We start from the raw sequence: 12,803 nt of genomic DNA on the forward strand, positions 1-12,803 counted from the left end.
AGGCATAGCATGCCCTAGATATATAAAATTCTAATGCAATTTAAACTTAATGAAAAAAAGTGGATAGCAAAATCCAGGCAAGTTTTTTTATTTTCTGAAACGTAAACTGCATTTGATTTTATATATCTAGGGCATGCTATGCCCTAAAAAGTTTTCAGATGAACAGGGTTGTCTGTACTCAGGAGTAAACTTTGAGGTGTAAACACAGCCATTTTAGCCAAAGGGTCTACATGAACCTTATTGTCAATAAGTATCGTATCAACGCTTTTTGTTATATATTTTGTCCCAGATAGCATACGCATATATAACAAATAGCGTTTTTAAAAGCATAGAGTTGTCACATACCAATTTTCAAACTAATAAAATCTTGAATAAAGTAATATGCATGCCCTGCATATTTCCCACTGTTCATGTGTATAGTTATTTACCTGTACGCGACGACAGAAAAGGCTGTTCATCATCAATTTATTGATTGATTGTTGGTTGCTTAACGTCCAGTGGCAAATATTTCATGCATATTCATGACAATATCATCATCTTACAATATAGATAACTTAACATATGATATATCTGGAAGCCCTTTAATTATTCTTTTTTCTAAAAACCATACTATTGAAACTGGTGAAATGTTACGATTTATGTTAGGCATGTTCGCCTTTTTCCATGTTTTGTCTCAAGTAAAGTTTAGAAAATTAAACCGGCCAAATGTTTTTAAAAACACACAGATATAAAATCACACACATAAAATATACATGCCATACAGTTGAACACCATTAAATCATTCTTGTTCAATATATCTTTGTATAGCAGCCTAACTATACATAAGAATATGATATTTCAACTATACTTTGATAATTCTTTAATGTCTAAATTCTTATATTTTCATAAGAAACTCAGAAATATTGTTAATGCGGTTTTTTTTATCACCAGGCCATAATAACCAAATAAAAAGTGGTCGCGAAGCAAGAGAAACACAAAACTTTAGACTAACTGTTGCATAAACTTTAAAATAGTGTAATATAGGTTGCTGAATCTTTTTTGGGGGTGAATTTGTCGATTTTATCAATCTTCTACAATCTAATTTCTAACAATTTTACTGCACCAGATGCGCATTACAACAATTAATGTATCTTCAGTGATGCTTGAGATCAAAATATTTCCAAATTCGAAACCTAATAATAACGTTGAAGAGCTGATAAAACCAAAAAAGACCTAACGTATAGCCAAATCTGGACACGTAATCAGAGCTTTGCATGAGGGAGATATATTCCTTAATTCAAATTGATTTTCAAACTTTTATAACAGTTGATTTCAATACCTAAAGTGCACAATATCCATATTTTCATGCCAGTACCGAATTACTGGCAAATGGGATGGTGATACCCTCGGGGACTAACAGTCCACAAGCAGACATATCGACCCATTGGTAATAATATCATTAATGGTACCAACTTTAAAGACTTCTACAGATAAAAGTTTGTTTATATGCTGATCAAAAATCAAAAATAAAATACTCAAACTGACTCGCATAGGAGATATGACCTCTTGTACGTATCTATACAATTAAAACATACACAAATATTGTTATTCACACTTAATACAAACTGCATTAAATTATACACAAAAATAGAAACATTTTAACTTCATGCATGCAGTATATCGTTTCACGTATCATAGCGGTTCATATTTATAGAACTTTCGGATATATTTTCCATTCTTCTGTTTTGATTATAATTCATTTCGGAAATGCCCGGTACTGCTGAAATAATTGGATTTATATTCAGAAAAGGTTTACTAGTTGGTTGCAATGTCACATATGACTTTCTCTCTGTTTGATTATCAACCTTTGTGACATTATTACTCTCATGTAATTGTTCGAGTAATTCTATTGGTTCTTCAAATTGGTCACGTGACTTTTGAAAAGTTTCACTTCCTTCACTTGCAAGGTCAAGAGACTGTTGAACAATGCCTACGGAACCATTATCTGGGCTACTTGCATTTGACTTTTGCAGTGTATTAACATTATGTAGTGAAGTGACCGTTGCAGTTTTACCAATTTTCTTTATTTTTTTCTCTCTTTGTCGTTCATTTTTCCACCATATTTTAAGCTTAGCAACCGTCACTTTTGGTCTTTCCTGTCTTACATGTCCTTTGTTTAGTTCATTCGCAAAGAAATTCAATTTGTGTTCTGTTAGATTTTTACAAGTTTTATACCACTGTCTCATTTCAGGGATTTCATGATCTGGGTGAAAGGTTAAACGTGAATCTTTTGGTGCAATTCCAAAATCGCAAGGAAAATCTGAAAAATAGGGGAAAAAAAGGAAATCAATTGAGAAAAGCATCCAATAGACTATTTTCATATTACCGACTTTTCGATAGGTTACCTTCTCTGTGGTAGGACATCCTGGTACTAGGTCAAGTAAGAGCAACTTAAAGAAGTAAAATCAAACTTACGATCGGTGCAATTTAGAGCAAATAAACTGTTTTATGTTTTCTATACAAGACAAAATCTTCGGAAAACAGTAAACTTTCCCCATAAATTGCACTGATTATATGTTTGGCTTTACTTCTGTTGATTGCTCTTACTTGACCGAGTACCAGGATGTCCTACCACAGCGATGTAAACTATGCAAAACATTAAAAGTCAATGAACCATGACTGAAGATGCAGGGCCAAATAACCTACATGTTAATAAGAAATGCCAATGATTATACAACTGCATACCAACTATCATTTATATAAATTGTGTATCTTAAACTGATCTAATCACAAGCTTTAACATGTAAACTATGAAAAACATTCAAAGTCAATAGACCATGACTGAGGAGGATGAGTCAAATAATCTCAACGGAAATGAGATGTGCCAATGCAAATACAACTGCATACCAAAAATCATTAACCTACCACTAATAGTTCTCATTAAATTGACATGATCACGAAATATTACATGTAAACTAAGCAAAACATTTTAAAGTCAAAAGACCATGACTGGATGGGCAGGGCCAAACAGTTTCCATGGAAATTAGATGCGCAAATGCTAATACAAATGCATACCAAATACCATTGACATACCACTAGTGGTTTTCCATAAACTGACCTAATCACAAATTAATTAATACATGTAATCTAAACAAAAGTTTCGAAGTCAATAGACCATGACAGAGGGGGCGGGCCGAATAATCTCCATCGAAACGAAATGTGTTCATACAAATACAACTGCATAACAAATATCACGGACCTACCACTAATGGTTCCCCTTTAACTGACCTAATCACAAACTAAAACATGTAAAATAAGCAAAATTTGCCAAGGTAATAGACCATGACTGAGGGGGCGAGTCCATATAATCTCCATGGAAATTAGATGTGCCAATGATAATACAACTGAATACCAATATCATGGACCTACCACTAGTGATTCTCCATAAACTGACCTATTCGCAAACTTATACAAACTAGTAAGACACAACCGCCGCCTGAAACATCATGACTAAGTCTCGCTTTTTCGACTTCGTCGAAGCGAGACAAAAATCTATCAAAATCTGATTGGTGGAAATGATCAAATAAGGTGATTCAAAAATATCAAGTATCCACCAGAGTTGAAATGACTTTTTATTAAATCAACTCAAGATAGGCCACAGTACTGCCTTCAACAATAAGCAAAACACATACCGTATGGTCAGCTATGGAAGGCCCGGTATAAAAAAAATGAGACAAATTTCAAACGAAAAACCAACGGCATCATTTATGACAAAACTATAAACGAAAATCAAATATGGTAGAAAGCAACCGACGACCACTACTGAATTGGTTACCTGGGACAGTGGTGCAACAGTACAACACAAGAACAAACTGTAAAATTTAGCTTGACATGGCTTGACTCATGCAATGTATACCTAGCGACACTCTTTCCAATTTATGTTCGATGGTGGACGATAATCTTTCATTCCATACGATTTATTATCTCTAGGTCTTGAAAGATGTTGAGGTCTCCTGTTACAACATTGCCATGAATCATATATATTTGATATTTCAGTCTGATGTTAGAGGAGGATTGTTTTTCTGTGATGACGCCTGATGCAACAGGTGTATAATAACAATGCAATTAGCTTGTGTTTGTGTTTAAGTTATGTGAAAGACATTCTGAAAGTGTTAATTTTTCACATATTGCCCACTGATGAATGGATGGATGGGTGACTGTTTAACGTCCAGTGGCAAATAAAACGCATATTCAGGACGAGAACATGCTTTGTACTAGACATGCACGCTGAGTCGGATTTAACACGTGCTAGTTTACACAGTAATTTTAACAGTCCGCATGAAGACATGTCACCCTACTGGACACAATTTTTTTATTCCGAGCCGACCAGTCTTTGTCTTATTCCTAAATGCCGCGTGCGTAACGAAGAAGCAGTACATACCAATTTTAAAGTCTTTAATTTGACCCGGTCGGGTTTTCGAACTCACAACCTCCCGTACTCGAGGCAAGCACACTTCAACGACACCGCCGAAAATACTTTTGTCATAAGAGTTTTTTAAATGTTATACTTATTCAGTATATATATATATATATATATATATATATATATTGGTTTATATTGTCAAAAAACATTCAAGTTAATTCACATTACACTTAATATATGTTCCTGTTTCCTGTTTTCGGAAATTTTATGATAAAATCTTTAATTTTGCCTCGAAATACTAATTTCTGGTCATTAGATTTTGTCAGTTTCCTTATTCAATCATGTTCGTGATCTTTCAAATATTACAGATGACAAATTTTCCGGTTTTCTGTTTTCATCGATTTTGTGATACAAATCTTATTTTTTGCCTTAAAATATTGATTTCTGGTCATGAAATTTTGTTAGTTTCCTTATACAATCGTGTTTGACGTGTTTAAAATAGAGTTCACATATGTAATAAAAGATGTTACTCCATTAATGACATTAATATTTAAAATTCCCAAGTATTTATTTATTTTTCTATTAAAAAAAGATGATTTCAAACTCCAAAAGCATAAATTTTCAGCACTATTATCTCGGTAGACTTAGTGTCTTTTTTGTTGTGGGGATGTATAAATACCATACCACGTCAGGACTTTTTTTTCTGTTTGTATCGATCTTATGAGTGAAGCCCCTTTTCAACTGAATTTATAGTTTGTTCATATGTAGCGCTGTTACAACACTTTCCCAGATTAAAAGAGGGCGTATGCTTGACCCTGCAATTATTCTGTATGAACTGTCCACAGTCGGGAGCCTGTAATTCAGTGGTTATCGTTTCTTGCAATATATCACATTTGTTTTTCGTTCATTGTTTTGTACAGAAATCCGGCCGTTAGTTTTCTCGTTTGAATTGATTAACATTTGGCATTTCGGGGCCTTTTATGGCTAACTATTCGGTATGAGTTTTTCTCATTGTCTAAGGTCGTACGGTGACCTAAAGTTGAAAACTTCTACGTCATTTGATCTGTGGTGGAGAGGTGGCTCATTGGCATCATATCACATCTTCTTATTTTTATATTTTAGTATAACAAATATGACCACACCCTGGTCACAAAAACACTCTAGTAGTTTCTGTTTCAATTTAATTGACGTTGAAGCATTTTCTGCATAGATTGACTGAAGTATTTAGAGACAATATCTGCCTTTCATACAGAATATTTTAAAATTCATCTTGAAAATCTTCAATCTTGATATCTTGAATCTTGCTACGATTTCACGTTTGTTTTTTTGTTGTTGTTTTTTTTTTTACATATGTCTATTTGTAATCATTATATGTAACATGCCCTTTATGGGCCGATAATTGGTTTAATAAAGTATTCGTATTCGTAGGAGTCTTATGGCGAAGAAATCCATTTTTCCATAGTTAAGTTTCCAATTAATTTCAATAGGAACTCTGAACGTTTTGTGAACTCTTTGTTCAATCGAAAAACATGAAATCGGGGTTGAATGAACATATGTGTATCAATTGAAACTGGTTCAATCATATTTTGAATCAATCAGGGAACAGTACAACCACTAGAAATTTGTATTCAAATAAAGAACTTTCAATTGTATTTTTAAACGCCGTGTAAATACTAAATTTACCTGTGGTATTTGACATATATTGTGTGTACCATTTTCCAAATTCTGCACATTTCTCGTCACTTAGCTTGTTATTATACTTCCAGTTAGCAATATTTGATATTGCGGACTGAAAATAAAATGTTAAAATGATATTCAATATGGTGGTCTGAAAACCGAGTAGGCATTTTTTAAGTGGCAGACTAAAAGGTTAAGCTATAAATTGGCCCGTGTCTGAAAATATTGTGAATAAAACAGAGGCTGCCAAAGATCTGCTATCATTATCAAATTCAACAAACGGCAACAACAACAAAAATATAAAAAGGATATGCTTTTAATCGGCCAGAGTCACAGCTAATCAAATTAAGTTCTATAAATGGCAACCACAAAAAAAAAAACAATTAAAAAAAAAATTGCGATATTCTTATAATTCTGATGTAAGCATATTTTTGGCCCCTCTATTATTTTAATTTTTCAGAGAATAACAGAGCGTAACTGTGCGAGTTTTAGCGATCAAATTTCATTATCATTACTCTTTTAAAAGCGTAATGAAAAGTCTTCATGAAAATCTTATGACATACTAACAGTATAATTTCTCAATCGTTTTTGTTTAGTTTGATCAGGAAATGACCGGACATTTCTATAAAAGCAATCACTATACGTCTAATTTAACTATTTTAAAGCTTAATGACAGTTGTGTTTGTGACCCATTCCAACCTTACATGCGACACAAAAACTGGTAGTGGGCAACATTAATACCAAGTATCAGTGATATCCTTCAAGACAGTCAAAAGTTCTAAACAAGACACTTCTTCCACAGACAGACAAACTGGTGATACTTAAATAACCACCGAACTTCGTCGCAGTGGTATAACTATCCAAAGAATAGTAAAAAAAACTAGTTGTTCATCCAACAGACCGACAAACTGGTGATACTTAAATACCCCCAGAACTTCGTCGCAGTGGTATAACTATCAAAGAGTTACTGTAGTAAAAAAAACCTAGGTGTTCATCAGAGTTTGAACTAGACGTCAAAATTTTAACGAGTATCGATGTTAACGTTTTATCAATTTTATTTCTTTAGATATAAAGAATAGAAGGTTCAAAAGGCCGGTGAAATCAGACGCACATTCAATAAAAAGAACAAAAGAACAGGGGTTTTAAAAACGAACGCTGGTGCTATAGACAAAATTAAAAGGAACAAGACAAGCAATGGTTCACAACGCTGGTGATTGAGCAATTCAAACAATAACTAAAAACCTTGCTTGATCAGATGTGCTATAGGTGTAAGCATTTTCTTATTTATTACATATGGTTTGTATTGAAATGTATTGAAATGTCTAATGTTTTACCTGTGTTAATGGGCAAAGTTTTGCCAATGCTGTTTGTCCCATCTCTTTCAACAATGATAACACTGCACATCTTACTGTGTGATCATTCCATGTATCAGGGGAAGTAATTCCAGGTAAACTGTAAAGAAACAAGCGAAAACTTTAACAAATCATGACATAAAACATATAAAAATTTGTATGATTTTTTTCTTTTTTGTCCATTCGTTTTTAAAATTTTTTCTAGGGTCAGCCAAGGACGTATAACTAACAATAAAAGTTTGAGAAAAAAACATTGCATTTAACGCTTTTTGTGTGAAAATTTGACAGTTCATTTCCAGACGCTTTTCTTGCACAACGCTTAAAATTTCTTCTGTGCTGACCCAAGTACGTATATTAGTTATACGTCCTTGATTCTGTTTAATTCATTATAGACTCGGGTACGATCTGAGCTTGACAGAGTAAATAGACACCAGTCTATTCTTAAAGACTGTAATCTGCCCTCTAGATCTTTTGGTTATTTCTGACGTTGATTTGTTGTCTGATTGACGTGTACCCAGATCTCGGGGGCGGGAGAGATTCAATCCTTGTGTGGTAGGGAGCAGCTGAGCCATCTCTTTTTATATATTTTGATTATGAAAAATACATACCCTTTGAAATTTCATCGATTGCTATCTTTGTTATTTTTTTTCATAGAGAGACAAATAGTTTTGACAAGAATATGATGCATTAATTACGGAATTAAAAAAAAACTTATCATATATTTTATTTACATTTCTCTTGTCCTTATCATATATAATGAAGCTGGATAGGTGGAATTAATTCAGTAACGATATAATTTATATTTATATACATACAAGTGAGAGGTTAAGCTAGCTATAAATCCAGGTTTAATCCACCATTTTCTACAGAAGGAAATCCCAGTACAAAGTCAGGAATATGACAACGGTTGATGTTTTTGAGCTTTAAATTTTGCCATTTGATAAGGGACTTTCCGTTTTGAATTTTCCTTTGAGTTCGGTATTTTTGTTACTTTGCTTTTTATAAATAATCATGTTTTGCATAACATTTAAAATACTTTTGTAAGCTTAATAATAGTCCAACCACGGAGGGACATGGTAACAGTCTGAAAACTTTTATATTCGTTATAGTGCCTAACATGATTTTGTTAGGTAGACGAATCCGGCTTTAAAATGATCAGATTGGCTTTTATGTACAAAAAAAGGCATATCGGTCATATTTTGACTTCATTAACTCACTGCTTTTATTGGACTGATAATAGCTGAATGAGACAAAAAAAAATGCTATTATCTTTGTTACCTTGCATAGACGTGCGTAAAATGTATTTCAATGTTTTTCTTTAAATTAATATGTTTACAAAGAATGAAAACGCATGATCTGTAAAGTTTCTCAAATTTTCAAACAAAGAGCTAATGCTTATTAATGGTACTTGTATTTTATATTTGTAAATTGTCTGTTTTATATTGTGTATATACTCGGTATACTCTGTATGTACTGTATATTTATGTATTGCAAGTAGTGAGACTATAATAAAATATTGAATCTGAATCTGAATCTGCTTGATAGGACCTTAGAGGTCAAACCCTGAACAGTTTGGTCAAGTATGGACAAAACATTCAAGCTTGATACAGCTCTGAATTTGGATTGTGATAAAATATTTGACACAGCATAGGTTTTGACACAGAATGAATGTGGTCTAAGAACTTGAAAATAAGAAATTGGATAAGTACCTATTATGGTCCAATTTCCAAAATCTAAATACATTGTTAGATTCAGCATATCAAAGAACCCCAAGAATTCAATTATGGATGAAATCAAACAAATTTTAATTTTGGACATGTAGAACAATTTCAAAAGGGGCCCCAACATTAAAAATCTAAATACACGGTTAGATTTGGCATATCAAAGAACCCAGATGATTCATTTTTTGACGAAATCAAACAAAGTTTAATTTAAACCCTTTGGACCTCAATGTGGACCAATTTCAAAACAGGGTCAAAATCCAAAATCTAAATACATGGTTAGATTCAGCATATTAAAGAGCCCCAAGAATTCAAGACTTTGAATTTAACCCCATTGAAATTGGTCAAGAAATAAGCAATTTATACAAACTATTAGAAAGTAATGTTTTTTTACCCCAATTTTTCCTTAACGGTTAGTGCCATAACCCCTAAAATCAATCCCAACATTTCTTTTTTTGGGATGGAACCTTGTGGTACAATTTCATAGAGATCCATAGACTTATACTCAGGGTATTGTCCCAAAACCAGAAAATCCTAGTTGTTTAGGACCCCTTTATGACCTATGCTATGTCAAATATTTTGAAATTTACTGTTCATTATTAGATATTTTGAAAAATAATTCAGGGTAAGTTTTATAGATTTTTTAAAGACATTGTATTAATGATGAATTATATTTAGGAAATTGTTTTTTTCATTTTTTAAGAATTTCGTGGTAGGTTTGTTTGTTATTCTGTATTAATTAATTTTTAGAAGGCTATGTATATATTTTGTTTTGGTGGAGCAAACCCCTTTAAAAACTAAGCTAATATTGTGAATTAATAAATAAATAAATTAAATTTTTGGTGTACTTGAATATGCTGAATCTAACCGTGTATTTAGATTTTGGATATTGGACCATAATAGGTAATTGTCAAATTTCAAATTTTTCAGTTCTTTTACCACATTTTTTTGTGTTAGAAACCTATGCTGTGTCAAATATTTAATCACAATCCAAATTCAGAGCTGTATCAAGCTTAAATGTAATGTCCATACTTGCCCCCAACTGTTGAGGGTCCAACCTTGCAGTTGTATGAAGATGCGATCAGCGGAGCATTTTATTTAGTCTGGGAGAACAAGATTTATTTATTGGTTGTTATTGGCTTTGATCTAGCATTCAGTATTGAGTATTTTGTGTCTTGTCATTATCTGGTATGTTAGTTGTTTTTTTTTGTTTCATGCCAATCTCAATCTGATGATAGAGTCAAGCCGTTTCAAACTAATTTTTACGGTTTGTTCTTATGTTGTGCTGTTACACCATTTTCCCAGGTTTGGGGGAAGTGTTGAGCGCTCATAAACATGTTAAACCCCTCCACATTCTGTACGTGCCTGTTCCAAGTCAGTAGCCTTTAATACAGTGGTTGTCTTTGGTTGATGTCGGTTTTATTTGTTTTCATTGATTGTTTTGTCATAAAACACCCTTTTTTTTCTTTTTGTGATGTCTGGACCTTTTATAACTGATTAAGGACCGTGGTAGACCCTCATGAGTAGCCAGGTCGTTAAACACCTACATTGTAGTAGTGGTATAGCTGATTATATGGTATGGATTTTGCTCATTGTTGAATGCTGTACAGTTATCTATAGTTGCTTAAATCCGCTTCAGATGAGCTGGTCATAATTATAAATTAACTATTTAAAAAACCTTTTTATTTTCCAAATGCTAAAGATTTGCTATCCCTGGAATAGTTTACATTAGCTGAATTGTTTTTGAGACCTTCATATGCTACAACTTCATACTTTATTTGGCCTAACTCCTTAACAGTTAGGACAATAACCCCTAAAATCAACCAACCTTCCTTTTGTGGTACGGAACATTGTGGTACAATTTCATAGAGATCCATACAATTATACTTAAGTTATTGTCTGGAAACCAAATGTCTTCAGACAACGACAGGACAATGTCATAACATTATACAACTGATGTATAAATATTCGTAAGGGTTCCGCGGAACCCAGTGTCTCGCCTACTTATGCTGTTAATCGCAGGCTCAACAAAAATGAGGAAAAAAATTAATAAAAATATTCCTCTCTATACTATCTTTTGATTGTAAGTAGCTTCTGTCTAAGTTTGGTAAAAATCCAGGATAGTTTATGAATTTAATAAATGTTTTAAAAACTTAAACTGCAGACTGTATGTAATGTTAACTGTAAGAAAAACTAAGTCCATTTATAAGTAAAATACGGAAAAAATGGAACAAAATTTTAACAAAATTTCCTTCTAGATACTAGCTTTTAATCATAAACAAGCTTCTGTCCAAGTTTTGTACAAATCCAAGATAGTTTAAGAAAGTTGTTAAAATTTTAAAAACTTTAACCACAGAGTGAATGTAATGTTAACTGGCAGAAAAAACTAAGTCCATTTATAAGTAAAATACAGAAAAAATGGAATTTTTTTTTTACAAAATTTACTTTTGGATACTATCTTATGATCATAAACAAGCTTCTGTCCAAGTTTGGTAGAAATCCAGGATAGTTTAAGAAAGTTATTAAAATTTCAAAAACTTTAACCACAGAGTGAATATTTGTGGACGACGACGACGGAATGTAGGATCGCTATGTCTTGCTTTTTCGACAAAAATCAATCAGTACACATACAACAGATGAAGTTAAAGATATTATAAAATAGTCTGAGAAAGGTATGCCTTTGAGCTCATTATCATTAGACTTTGTGACAGCTAAATTGGATATGTTGTTTTAATACACACACTTAAATAAACCCAAAAGCAAAAGAAAATAAACTGTTATCACAGAGATATGTCTCGCATTTTTGTAATTTTGATTATGCAAATGTTGAAATTAAAATGGCAATACTTAACAAGTAAGGCTAATATTCAAAGTCAATGAACCATGACTGAGGTACATGGCTAAACCATCTCCATGTAAATGAGATACGCCAATGCTAATACAACTGCATACCAAATATCATTGACTTAATACAAGTTGTTCCCTTTAAACAAACCTAAACACAAACATTAACTTGTAAACTATGTAAAAGTTTCAAAGTCAATGAACCATGAAGAGGGGTGGAGCTACATAATCTCCATGGAAACAATACTAACAAATGCCAATAAATTTGCATACCAAATATCATTGACTTAACATTAGCAGTTCATCTTAAACTGATCTTATCACAAACTAATACATGTAAACTAAGCAAAAGTTTCAAAGTCAATAGGCCATGACTGAGGGGATGGGGCCAAATATTCTCCATTGAAATGAGATGTGCTAATGCTTATACAACTGAATACCAATTAACATTGGCCTACCACTAATGGTTCCCCTTGAACTGACCTAATCACAAATTAATACATGTTAACTAAGCAAAATTTTCAAAGTCAATAGACCATGACTAAGGGGGCTGAGCCAAATAATCTCCATGGAAATGAGATATGCCAATGGTTATACAAATGCATACCAAATATTATTGACCTACCACTAATGGTTCCTCATAAACTGACCTAATCACAAACTAATACATGTAAAATAAGCAAAAGTTTCAAAGTCAATAGACCATGACTGAGGGGGCAGGGCCAAATAATCTACATGGAAATTAGATGTGCCAATGCTAATACAACTGTATACCAAATACCATTGACCTACCACTAATGGTTCCTC

The sequence above is a fragment of the Mytilus californianus genome, unplaced genomic scaffold, assembly GCF_021869535.1.
Source record: "Mytilus californianus isolate M0D057914Y unplaced genomic scaffold, xbMytCali1.0.p SCAF_13, whole genome shotgun sequence".
NCBI classification, from domain to species: domain Eukaryota; kingdom Metazoa; phylum Mollusca; class Bivalvia; order Mytilida; family Mytilidae; genus Mytilus; species Mytilus californianus.